A 14,341-nucleotide genomic window follows, 5' to 3' on the forward strand; every position below is an offset into this window, starting at 1 on the left:
AATTGGAGAAATCCAAACACTATCAGAAATTGTCAAAATTATACCTGCATCCAGCCATTTAAGGATTTCTACTCTTACCACTTCTTTCATGTTTGGATTTAACCTTCTTTGAGTTTCAACCACCGGTTTAGAGTTTTCTTCCAACAAAATCCTGTGCATACAGATAGTTGGACTAATTCCCTTGATATCAGAAATCGTCCATCCTATAGTCTTTAAATGCTTCCTCAAAACACGTAAGAGCTTTCCTATTTGTTCCTCGTCTAGTGCAGCATTGACAATCACCAGCAATGTCTTCTTTTCTCCAAAAAATACATATTTGAGGTGTTTACAAAGTGACTTAAGCTCAAGTCGTGGAGTTTGCTCACACGAAGGTGGAGGTAGCCCCTTGCTCATCCCTAACTCCTCATACGTATTGCTCCTTTTGTAAGGAACTTGTGCCTGCAAAAATTCAGTCATTTCTTCAACTTGTTTCTCTTGTAGGCCTACACCATTAAGACAAAGTTCAAGAGAATCATCATCAAGATTAACTTGACTCATTTCTAATGCCAATTCATCACATATGTCAACAGAATAAACATAGTCGGTAAAAGAGGGATACTTCTCAACTTTACTCAAATCAAACTCCACTTCCTCTTCACCAATTTGGAACTTGAACTTACCACGTTTAACATCTATTATTGTACCTACAGTGGCCAGAAATGGTCTACCAAGTATAATAGGTACATTAACATCTTCCTTCATATCTAAGACAACAAAATCAACAGGAATAATGAATTTCTGCACTTTAATAAGCACATTCTCCAATATGCCCATTGGATGTCTAATAGACCTGTCAGCTAATTGCAAGGAAATGTTAGTACGCTTTAACTCTTTCAACCCCAATTGCCTAGCCACAGTTAAAGGGATCAATGAAATACTCACACCAAGGTCACATAGTGTTTTAGAAAATTCTACATTACTAATAGTGCAAGGAACTGTGAAACTCCCTGGATCTTTCAACTTTGGTGGCAATTTATTTTATATGATGACATTACATTCTTCCGTTAATGCAATTGTTTCACTATCTACTAACTTTCTCTTCTTAGTCATTATCTCCTTGAGAAACTTTGCATATGAATGAATCTGCAAAATAGCATCAACAAAAGAAATGTTAATATGTAATTGTTTGAAAATGTTGACAAATTTCTCAAACTCTTTGTCATTTCTCGAAGGCTTCAATCTTTGTGGAAATAGTAACGGTGGAGGAATTGGAGTTGGTCCATCCTTCCCTCAATTCTTTCAAACCATTGAGTAGTGGCATTGGCTAACTTTTCAATTTTATCATTTGATACATTTGTCAGCTTCTCAATTGCCAATTCCTAAGCTGGTTTGGACTCCGGAAGTGGTTGTTTCGGTTGAAAATCCGGTGTATTAATTGGTCTTTGTTGGTTCCCTTGATCCTTCCATCCAAAATTCGAGTGATTACGCCATCCTGGATTGTAGGTATTAGAGTATGGATTATTTTAGGGTGGACGGTTGTAATTGTTGAGATATTGAACCTGTTCGCTACTAGAACACATAGAATCATCATGATCTCCGCCGCAAGTAGTACAACATGCAACAACTACTCCTTGATTAGAGTTAGAACCAACATGCCTATTAAGCATCTTAACCACATTATCCATCTTTGCACTTAACATATTCAAGGTATCTACTTCAAGCATACCTGCGGTTCTCTTTGTATTACCTCGTTCGTTGGCCTATTGGTAATTATTAGCAGTTATTTCTTCAATCAGTTATTGAGCTTCCTCAGCTGTCTTTCCTATCAATACTCCTCCCGCTGCCGCATCTACATGTGTCTTTGTTGGATAGGTGAGACCATTGTAAAATGTTTGGACTACTAGCCAATTTGGTAAACCATGATGAGGACATCTTCGTTGCAATTCCCGATAGCGCTCTCAAGTTTCGTACAATGTCTCTCCTTCCTGTTGAGAGAAACTGGTTATATCCATTCTAAGTTTAGCACCTTTTCCAAGTGGAAAGAATTTATTAAGAAAAGCCTTAGCTAATTCTGCCCAAATAGTAAAAGTGTTTGGAGGATGAGATTATAACCAAACCTTGGTCTTGTCTCTTAGTGAAAATGGAAACAATCGAAATTTAATTGCATCATCACTAACACCATTAAATTTAATTGTATCACAAATTTTAAGAGATGTTGACAAATGAGAATTTGGATCTTCGGTAGCATTATCTCTATATTGAGATTGTTGTACCATTTGAATCAGTGATGATTTAATTTCAACATTATTAGCATTTACCGTTAATCATATTGAGATTGTTGTAACATTTGAATAAGTGATGATTTAATCTCAAAATTATTAGCATTTACCATTGGCCTTGCGATGCTAGTTTGAGATCCTTGTGTATCCGGTAAAGCAAAATCTCGTAGAATTCGCCTATTTGGTTCATTTTCTGCCATTTCTTCCTCAAATGGTAACTCTATCAAGATTTCTTCTATCGGCTGCCAAATCTCTTGTTCCTCTTGATGTGGTATATGCCTTCTTTGTCTCTGAAGTGTCCTCTCAATTTCTGAATCGAAAGGTGCAACTTCTCGATATATTCGGTGCATACACTACAAATAGAAATAAGAGAAATTATGCAGATTTAATTGTCAAAAACTAAATTAATGCAAAGTCAACTATAAACAATTTAAATAAAAACAATGAAAATGTCTAAATTAATAGAGATGATTAGGCCCTAATATTGTTGCTCCCCGGCAACGGCGCCAAAAACTTAAAGGAATTTTTATATTAATGCAAGTTTATTTCAGAATTTTACCTGTTGGACTGCAAGTATACAGGCCACTTAGTAATTTTGGGCAAATATTAGGTCGATCTCACAAGGAGCAATGTCTATAAGTACTAGGTCCTTATTTTCTCTATTATTTAGATTTATAATGAATTTGAGCAGAGAAATAATATTGCTACTGTCTACAATTCTGAGTTAATAAATTGAAAGATACAAATGGAGATTTTTCACTAAAAACTTGAATCTAGGGATATAGATTCCACTTATGGCATAAACAATACAAATGAATAGATTTACCTCTTGTTATTATTCTCGTTAAACCAGGGATTCATTTCCAATATTATCAAATCTCATTCTTATAATAAAATGGCCTAGAGCAGTCCAATTTTTCCTATTTTCATGGTGAAATATAGTTCTACTCTGTTTTCCTTCATGAAATGCTAGATAATCCACTTAAGTGTATCTCTATTTTCATGAACATACAACTCAAGCTCTACTCATATTTTTTCATTATAACTACCAATTCTCATTGACTAATAACAACTATAAACATGCTATTGGTGATCAAACAACAACAAGTAATTACAACTGCACAAATAGACAAGTTAATACAAGCTACAACTAGTATAAATCACATTCAATTCATATCATTTAGTCATAAGTTTCATCTACTCCCTAGACAAAGAATTTAACTACTCATGAATGATATAACAATCAAACTCACAAAATAAAGAAAGTCAATAACTCATTTTGTCTTCCCTTTTGTTGCAGAAACATGTGCCACCGAATTCTCTCACCCAAGATAGCTGGAAAGTTGTGTGAAAAATAAGAAAAAATGACTGTGCCACTTGCAGAAAAAAGAGGCAGATCCGAGCCCCGGATCCGAGGAGTGAAGAAGGATCCGAGGCCTTTTTCTTATGGATCCGAGCTCAGATTCGGATCCTATGACCTCGGATGCACTGCTCCAGAAATACAGACGAGGGCTCTGATCCGTGCTAGTTAATTTTTAGTTTTTTACTTCTTTCCTTTTTCTCCAATTTTGCTCCTAGTATCCTTGTACTTTATCCTCCAGGTGATCCTTACATTTTTCGTCATCTCGTGCATGAATTCCATCTATCAATATCTTTCACAATTTCACAAAATTAATACGTTACTCCACTCATTTATCAAGTTTTGAACACTTAAACAATATTTAAGCAATTATCACCAAAAGAGTTCGAATATGGCTTTAATCTTCTCAAAACATACCAAAAGTTCATGCCAAACTTGTACAAAATGTACGTTAAATATTCACTTATCAGGAACTATTCACATATTAATATTAAAGGTTTTATTGTAAGTTAGCTCTTGTACCACTATTGATAGACTATAGCTACTAACAAACAAGCTAAGAAAACATTAGGGACTTCTTTTATTGACACTAAAATCGGAAATGGAATGTCAGGAATCAACAAATAATAGCTCAAGTAAAATACTCATTCTAACTACAAATAGAATGACAATAGCTCGCTGTTTTGTTCTCTCACTGTCATATACAAAAAAAAAAAGGAAGAAAATTTTGTCCTCAACTAATATATCAAGGAACAGACTTTTTAAGCAATAAGATTGATGCTACATATTACCAAGGAACACTACAATGTCCTACAAGAAAATGGCTTTCAGTGACAAGATTTGCAGGGACAGTAATAATCTTGTTACTATATATGCTCTTCTAGTGGCCACATTAAAGTCATCACAGATGAGATGAAGTAGGATCATAGTTAGTGATAACATTGACTTGTCACTTCTTCTTTCTTGTCATAAAATGCTTGACGTGAGCTAGCGGGAAATTTTCCTATGACGATTTGGGAAACTATTGTCACTATACACTAGGTAGTACCGACGACAAGTTTTCTTGTCACTTGTCATCTACCCAAGGTGCTTGGTGACAACTTTGGGTTGTCACAAAAAAACACTCTTCAATAAATATACTTTTTAGAAAATAAGTTTGATCTGTAAAAGTTTGCTAAAGCATGTTTTAGATGCCCGCTTTTCTACTTTTTGTTTTGAATTTCTCATACCAAAATTTCTTCAAGATGATTTTGTTTGTTAATGTTCACTACTAATTCTATTAGCATAATTTTATTAATTTTTCCTTGTATTGTATAACTTACAATAATCATAAAATGACACCCTAATAATATACTATTTTTGACCCATAAAGTTCTACTAATATTGCTATGACATCCTAATAATATACTTAATGTCTCATTAAGTTCGACTAATTCTTTTTTTAAGTTATACTTCCTCATTAAGTTCTATTAATTCTTTTTTTTGAAGTTCTACTGATTCTACCATGGCACTCTACAATGATAATATAAGCCCTCTTAATTCTTGTTATTACTATAAAAGATAGCATATACCTATATAACTCTACATATATTGCTTTTTATTTTTTAAATCTTTTCTTAATTTATGTGCCAATAGCATATAATTCTATAAGATTTCAATTTAGGCCCCACTATTAATTTCTTTGTAAATTTTTAATTTGACTTGAATATGACATAAAATAAAATTAAAAAGTAAGTAATATAAAGTAAATTGATACAATTAAATTTTGTATGTATGGACGTACACACGTATATGTATACGTTTGTTCATGTTTGTGTGTTAGAAACAAAAATAAAAATACAGACGAGACATGTAAGGTATTTACATGCATAGACAAAGACTAATTATAAATCGAAGTAAAATTAAATTTTGTATAACATATAGTTCACTTGATTGACTAATCTACATTAATATTCTCATAATTAAAGATCTACTTTCTTCAATTTTGATATTTATCATATTCAAAAACAAGTTCGTATGTGTGAGGACCCGAAAATTATTTTATATTTCTCTTATTTTTTAATACATTAATTTATATTTTATTTTAATTTACTTGCCTTAATTTCTTAGATACTTGAATGGTTGAATCAAGATTTTTATCTTTTCCTTTTTATTATTTGGTACATGTTAAGTTTCGTAGTGCATTATGGTAGTGTAACCAACTAGTGAGGTATGTGTACTAAATATGGTGGACAAGAAGGGGTGTTGTACAAAAAGAATTATGTGGCTAAAAGTGCTAAGAATTAATTAGAGGAACATAAGATAGATTGGTTATTAGAGACATCAAGAGAGACAAAGAGATAAGCTTGGAATTAGGTCGCACCACTTTTCAACGATCCAAGAACCCATTTGATCAAGAATTTCTTTAGTCTTTATCTTTCCAATTTAATCAAAAAGCCTTTCATTTTTCTTGCTAAAGGGTCGAGAGAGAGAGAAAGGAAAAGAGATAAAACCAACTCCAACTTCTACTTGATTCTTGCTTGATTTATTGAGATATTCGACTCGAAACCCTAATCTAATCCATAGATCGTCGCAACAAGTAGGGAAGTGAGCTCTTGGTGAAGTTTTGGAGGAAGAAAAGCTCTTGTTTTGCATTTTCTCTTAGGGTTTTGAGGTATATTACTAAGAAACCTCTCTTTTCCCTCTTATCTTGCAATTTAACCAATATATGAAGTGATTATGGAAGGTTTCATGAAAAATTTCATGGTTTTGCTAAGTAGCTTGCAATTTTCAGCTTTGATGTGAGATATTCCAACTCTGGTTTGAAATTGCCGGCTTTAGGGTTAAATTTCCAACTTTGATATAGTTAAGGTTGAGCTATGGATATGTCAAATTTTGATAGCTTTTGTGGTCTAGAACATGTACCACATGTACCTTATAACATGTCATCCTGATTGATTATGATTCGCCATGAAACTAGGGTTGGAAATTAGAGAGTTGACTTGAAGAAGTTGGGGATATATTGCTGGAATATTCCTTCTTGTTGGTCAAGTGAGAGGGAGTGAGAGTTGAGGTGTAAATTTAGAATGATTTGGACCTACTGTGAAGACCCGAAAAATTTCTTATTTTATCGAATATTAATGGTTTCATTAAGTATTTATCCACCTGTTTTCCCCAAATAATTTATTACGACCATTTTAAATCCATTCGTATGGAATAATGTCTTCATTGTGTTTTTAAAATGTCCCGTTAACAACTTCAATTTTCGGAAGGATTGTTTAAGTGCGAGATAGTGAACACGAGTGTTTCGAGGTGATATTATATTCGAGAGTATGATTATCCTGGGGAAATTAAGAACGGACAATAGCAGATTAAGAAAAGTTAATCGAGAATTAAAGGTGAATAAGTTCTAAGTGAGCATATACTACTCACGCGTGGATAGTTTTCCAAAAGACGCATGATACAAATTTATTGGAGATTTGAGGAGTTAATACTCGACTCATGTGAGGACTCGTAAAAACTATTATTTTATTTAAACCTAATTTATGGCTTAATAAATTATTTAATTGGATTTTATTTCCAAGGAATATTTTCTAGTCTTATTAGACCTAAATACATGGTAATATAACTTCGTTATATTTTTAAAATGATTCGTTTCGAAAATTAATTTCCTAGAGCGCGTTTAGTAAAAATAGTGAATAGTGCTTGGAGATTTTAACCGCGTAGGAGCACAATGAACTTGGAATATTGGAGACTTGTACTACGGTCCTAAAATAGGTAATATTATGAATAAATACTCAAGTGATAGTTAGTAGTGCAATCGATATAAGAATTTCTCGGAAGTTTCGCGTTATAACGTTAAATTTGACGGTACGCGTTTTCACGCGCGCGACTTCAATTGAGGGACTTTAGACCCTTATTTCGGGACAATTAAGAGTGAATAATATTTACATGAATATATATGCCTTGGAGGTTTAGTGCACTAGTGAACCCAACGCGCGAGAAAATCGAGCCATAATCGCACCAAACGGCCCCTAATGAGAGTTGACTTTTGGGTGAATTACCACCACTTATTTCACCTTCTCTTGGAAGCTAAAGGAAGTCAGATTTCCCTCCATTTTCTCTCTCCTCACAGCCGACCAAACTCCCTCCTCTCTCTAACTCATTTGCAACAAAATTTCTGCTCACTAATCTCACTCAAAACCACCCCAAATCATCTCCAAATTTAACCAAACTTGCACCACACCTAGCTTGACACTTGAGGATCATTTTGAGCTGCAAACAAGGGTTGGAAATCACGGTTTTTCTGGTGCATTAGAGGGCCGAAATTTCTGCTTGAACACCAACCCAAAGTAAGTGATGATCCACTCTTGAAAACTTGAAGTTTGGAAGCTATCTTACCTTCTTAAGTTCATGCATGCATTTGGTTAGCTTGTGTATGGTGTAAAAATGTGATTGTGGGCTCTTTGAATTCCCACACTTGGGTTGTTGTTGCTGATTTGATGAGTGATGGTGATTATATTGTTGGTTTGGTGGTTATAATGATGCATTAGTGGTGGGTAATTAGTAGAAACTTCATTGGGTGTAAGAAGCAAAAACTTCCGATTTTGCCCCTGCCATGTTCGACCATTTTAAGGCCAGTTTTTAATGAACTAATGGCTTGAATTGGATGCCTATATGATGTATTAGAGGTGTGGAAAATTTCATTGAAAAATAATGAGGTTTGGTTGGGCAAATGAAATTTTTGTTCGAAACTAGCAATCTGGAAAAAAAAACTGATTCGCGTATGTCTCTGACCAGCAGTAGTATTTCGGCTATAACTCTGTCCTCGGATGTCGAAATCATGTGCCGTCGGTGGCGTGTGAAACTAGACATTCCTAGATTTAATTTGATATATAATGTACGTTCTGATTCTTTGTGAGCAAGCCGAACCAAATGTTTTAAGTTCGCTGTCCTGTTGCTCTGTTCATCTGGAATGAAGTGTTCAGGCAGCAACTTGATGCCCGATTTTGAACCAGATGGGTGCCGAGTTTGGAAACGATTTCTTCTGTGATATTTTAACTCTATGAATGTATTTTCCAGCGGCGTAAGCCATGCTCGATTTCGAGCTATATTGACTGAGTTGTGACTGAAACAAGTGGACTGCTCTGTTTTGGAAAAACCCTAATGTTTGGACTGGTTTGGAACAAAATCTTGGAGTGAACTTGTTAGTTGATGTTCTTGATATTAAACACTTACCAAAGGTATCATGGATGTATCTTAGACCCTTATTTCACAAATGAACCATGGTTGGATAACTTTCTTGGTTAAACGATTGGAAATTTGGAAAATGAAAGTCAAAGGCAGATTGCCTTAGGATTTTTCTTGAACTTTGGTTGGCTAATTAACTACCTTGCCGAAGGTATTTTTCCCCGCAATTCGATAGAGAGATACTTTCCATATAGTATTGAAATACTGCCAATTTTGGTACCAATTCAAGTTCGTTTCGATACCCAATTAAATTACTAAAGTTAGAGGTTCAAATCTGGAAAATTCTCATCCAGTCTTGAATTTGCTCAACTTTGAGCTACCGTATCTCGGTGCTCGAAACTCCGATTCTTGATCTGCTTGTTTTGTTATACAACTCACTTGCAACACTAATTGAGCTACAAATTTCAGAGGCCGGTTTGCAACGTGTGAATCGTGCCGAATTTTCAAAGTTGGCCGAAATCCAACTTAATGCTGCCTTGAAACCAAGTCTGCACCTTCAAGTCCATTTTTGAACACTTTCCACTTCGATTCATGGAAAAGCATCTTCTAGGAACTTATAGTACTTTCTAAGAGGTTTCCAACGGTATAAATTTTTCCAATTTTCGACTTGTACCGAGTGAGTTACGATTTTTCAAAGATTCATAATAAAGCTGAAAATTTTCCAATTTCAAAGAAATAGAGTTTTTCAAGAACTCTTTACTCTTTTGATATTATCTAAACGTTTTGCCCACGATTTTCATGATAAAAACTCAACTAACATTATACTTCATAAAACGCAAGTTGAACCTCGATTTACGAGTAATTGAGGTTCATTTTTGTGAAATATTCCTTAGATCGTACTAATGTACAATCTTACTTGATAATTGAGATACTTGAGTAATTATCCACTATTAAATGCCAGGCGCACAAGGAGACCTTCAAGAGGATCTCACCGTGGACACTTGAACCTCCAGCGAATAATCTTTATTAAATTGCTCGGTGAGTGTCAAGTGTGTGAATCTTGGATACTTGCTTAATTGTGGTAATTATTAGAGATTTTAAAAATAAGGGCGGGTGTGTACTTTATCGCATCCGTTCTGATTTCAAATGAATGAATGAAATGTATTGAATGAATGAATGAAATGCAATGCTATGTAATGGTTACATATGTCGTTGGAGTGAACCTCCTCGACTTCCAAATGAATGGGGGACGCCCAAACTCATAGGCCGACCTTGGACTCGAGCCGGCAATGGGCTTGGTCGGGAACTTGGGCGAGCCATGAGATTATAAGCTCGACCTAATTAGAGGTCTTGCTTGGCATACTCGTGCAGTATCGCCTTACAAAAGACTTGTGGGCCCTTGGGGTGTACGGTGGACGGAGGGAAGTAAGTGGTGATCTACGGAAATGGAAATACCGACCCGGTTGACAGGAGGGTCAATGCGGGAAGGTATACGAATGACATCGGCAGAGCGAGTGGAACTTAGCTCCCGAGAGCTACTATATCCTTGAATTGTTTCTGATTATTTTTTTCCTGCTCAAATGGTACTTTATTGAAATATCACGGTTTTATTTAATAAAGTTGGGATTGCTATTTGAACAATGTGCTTGCATGTGTGTTCTTGGCCTCACGAGCGTTTTGCTCACCCTGTAGATTTGTTTTCCTTAACAGGACTGGAAATGGAGTTAACGCGGAGAAATCTCCTTTTGGATATATTTTGTTTTAGGGTTTTAGGTGTATTTTGGCTTGACCCCTTTATGATTGTACCTTGGAAGTTTAATGTATCATTCGGATATCTGTGATGTATATTTTGAAATTTAAGTTGTATTATGAACGCACGACGTGCGGGTGGCAAGCTGATAGGTACCTTGTGATGTAACCATGAGAACTGTCACAGTTGGCATCAGAGCCATATGCTGACAGGTTGGGTAATGGATGGATATTGTTAAGCATGAACGTTTCCGCACTATATGTATTCGTACTAATTTGATTTTGGTATCTAGTATCGCTTTAAGGTTGAACGTTTATTGCTTGAGTCCTAGCGAGAGTTAGGCAGGCGTTCCGCGGATACCCTTTGGTGCGCCTTAGGGAGAAGTGGGGGCGTCACAGTTGGTATCAGAGCTTAGGCTTTAGATCTCTGTAGTGTCTCCTAGGCTTAATTGTTTAGGATGCCGGACTGTGGAATTTGATTGAAAGTTAAGTGACTGCTGGTGAAAATGAAAATTTGAACCTGGGTTCGAAGTAGTGGATGACAAGGAGTCTTGATATGGTGTGATACATGTGGAATAGTATGAAGTGATCAAATCTTGTTTATTTCGTGTATCTGGACCTACCTAAGCTTTTACTCTTAAGTGTAAACTACAGAAGGTAATGGCGATATTAAATTGTCTCGGGGGCGCCTTCCGGTGGTCCACTATCGAGAGAGTGAACTAAAAGAGCATTGGAGAAATGGTCCGATTTACTGGACTAGGACTTCATGTGAATTTCAAAGGACTTGCCGAGCCCAAAGAGTGGGGTGTTAATAGTGGTCGATTATTTGAAGTGGCTATCCGAATAAACTGGAGTGATTCGAAGGGATGATTGAGAACTGAGGACAATTGCGGATGCCTAGACTACTAGAATTCCTGAAATTGAAGTTGAAGTACTTCAGGAGCGAGGGAGACAAAGGCTCCTGGTGAGAAACTTCAAAAGCTAAGAACCGACTTGTTAGGTTAGTGTCCGAAATTAAAGACAGAATGGATGAGTCGGTGGCTAGGTGTGTTACCTTGGTTGCATGAGTGGGGAATGACAAGATATTCGATAAGGGACATGAGATCTAAAACTCCTAGTGCTGGAAATGAAACTGATCCTATGGAGGTAGTGAAGACTTTTGGGTACTGCCAATCACTAATTTAGTGATTTAAACTATTTTAATAGTTTGCCAAAGATAGACAGGGTGACGCTCGCTTAAAGGCCGTTGTATTTTGTGTCTTGTTTCAATATGTTTTCTACCTTTTGAGGCAATTAAACATTTCTCATGACATGTTTAACCTTACTACTTTATGATTTTAAAATCCATGATTGGGGTTATACGTATTTACGATTATCTCAGCGTTTTCCCTTTTATTCTCATATTTGTTTAGCATGATCAAGTCTCGCTTTCAAACTTCGTTTGGGTGCGTTCATTTCATGCCATGTTTATATGACTGTTAAAGTTATGAGTGGCCAAATAAGTAAAAGGGGGATCGAGGGCGAGGGGGTTAGACCACCCCAAGCTCCAGGGGATAATTAGGGAACGATTGCTGGATTGAACCGAAACCCTAGAAATAAAGGGAAACACCTACATAGCTCCTACTATTGGCCATACGACTGATATCCTAGAACAGTTGGTTGAGTACCAAAGCTCCGGACCAATAAGCCAACCTAAGGACCTGGAGAGGTGTGAAAATGAACTGATTCTTGGAGGTCGTCTATCTAGGTTTCACGGGGGACCTAACCTTGAAACAGTAAGATTGATTTGAAAGGATACTATAAGGCACTAATGGGACTACGAGATTTTGATCCCTTTTCAAACCACTTCATAGACAAATATCGAAGATTGAAGTAGGACATGAAAAACTTTATATCAAGGAATAGAGTCCCCGTATCTGGTTGTAATTGGAATTAATGGTAGTAATTTTATGGAGACTTAAGAACTCACTCATGTTCGGCAGAGAATAACTAAGATTTATATTTCGGGGTGACCTGTGAACAAAAGAATGAAAGAGTAATCTGGCTCGAGCTTCCATTATGCATGGCTACACTTTTGATCCTTTGATTTGCCTGACAGGTTAGCATTTGACTTAAGTCAACTGGTAAGATGACAACTTTGGAAGAAATGCGTAAGGAATTGAACCTTCTTCGAAACGAGGTAGAATTTCAAAGGAAATTAGCTGACTACTGGGAAGGACGGTGGAAACAAGAATATGCAGAGAAAATTGAATTACTACGCCAGAATGTAGAATTAGAGAAGAAATGCAAAGAAAATCCTCGAACTGGCCAAGCCGCCACTTCTCATGCACATTGTGGATACTGCGGCAAGGTTAACCACGTTGAGGCCGAGTGCTGGATGAAGCAAGGAAAGTGTCTGAGGTGTGGTAGTACTAAGCATAGGATTTCAGATTGCCCTAGAGCTTTCAAAAAGAGGAAGTACTCAATAGCCAACTAGGTCCACCGCAAAACGATCAAGTGCCAGATGGGAGTAATTAGTACTAATGGCTATGAACGGGGTCCTAGTAGCGAAGGTTTCACAGATTGAGATGGTTTGACTTCACTCGAGGAATAGAGGTGGTAGTTCTACCCTAGACTGGGCTAGCACCTTTGGAGGTTGTGATCTTTTAAAAAAAAAAAAAAAAAAATCTTTTGTTGTTTTGTATCCTGGCAACTTGACATGTTTTGCTACAATCCTGTCATTCTCCTTTCCTTTTGAGAGGAGTTCATAAACCTCTTCCAACTGGATGTAATTATTATGATCTTTATGACTCATGAAAACTTACTTCGCTTTTAATTGTTTTTATGACTTACACGTATGTTTAAATCCTACCCCACGCCCTTAGAATTATAATAAGATGCGAATAGTATTGGATGTGATCGAGATTTTGCTTGAAGAATATAGACCACCTGAGGTCTTGATAGTGACTAGAGATCGGGATCGAAGTGAGGACTTAGTGTTGAAATGGAATTCAATGTTTGAAATGCCAATTTGAGATATTAAAATCGGTGGATTGAGTTAGTAAAAGGAAATAATTAATGGATTCAATGTGCTTAATGATTAAGGACTAGATATTATAGTTGGAATGAAGGCTAGAAGCTATGTATTTATAGATTATGGAGTCTGGAGCGATGTGACCATTAAGAACAACTACCATTTCTCTTACATGAATAAGAATTCGATAATTTGTAAGGATCCGTGATCCTATTTAAGTTAGATTTAAAGTAGAGATATTAACCATTTGGGACCCCTAGGAACTAATGTGGTTAATACCGCTTTCAAATTAAGACATGGACACTCTAAAATTTTCGGTACACCCTTCGAGTTGACAGATGCACTAGAAGTATTTATGGACCCAAGGTATCGGAGTTAAATCGTACTTGGACAAATCGGTGGAGGCATTTATTGATGTTATATCGATATACTCAAGTGTTGAGAAGGTCATGAAAGACACTTGATGGTAATTTTACGAACCTCGAGAGAACGCCAACTTTTGTTAAGTTCAATAACTGTGAGTTCGATTGGAAGAAATAATCTTTCTACGTTATACAGTATCTAAGGAAGGAATTATTATTGACTCAGCTAAAATGAAAGATTGTATAAGAGGAAACGACCAGAAAAGCATATTGAAATTTGGGATTCTCGGAGTTAGTCGAATACTACCTTTGGTTAATCAAGGATTTTTGTAAGAGTGCAAGACTTGGCAAACCATTTGAGGTTCTAAATGTAAGGAAAAATCTTGAGATGAAGAATGTTAATTGGTGTACATGTGTAGGGGGTAATTTT

At 36.1% G+C, this 14,341-nt stretch overlaps 1 non-coding gene across 1 annotated transcript; it reads left to right on the forward strand.

Annotated features, from left to right (window-relative positions):
• Positions 1 to 1,893: 1,893 nt before the first annotated feature.
• On the forward strand, positions 1,894 to 2,000 carry LOC113767153. Its single transcript, XR_003467876.1, has one exon. It is a non-coding gene; the product is annotated as a small nucleolar RNA R71 (small nucleolar RNA).
• The last annotated feature ends 12,341 nt before the right edge of the window (positions 2,001 to 14,341 follow it).

The sequence above is a fragment of the Coffea eugenioides genome, chromosome 3 (assembly GCF_003713205.1).
Source record: "Coffea eugenioides isolate CCC68of chromosome 3, Ceug_1.0, whole genome shotgun sequence".
NCBI classification, from domain to species: domain Eukaryota; kingdom Viridiplantae; phylum Streptophyta; class Magnoliopsida; order Gentianales; family Rubiaceae; genus Coffea; species Coffea eugenioides.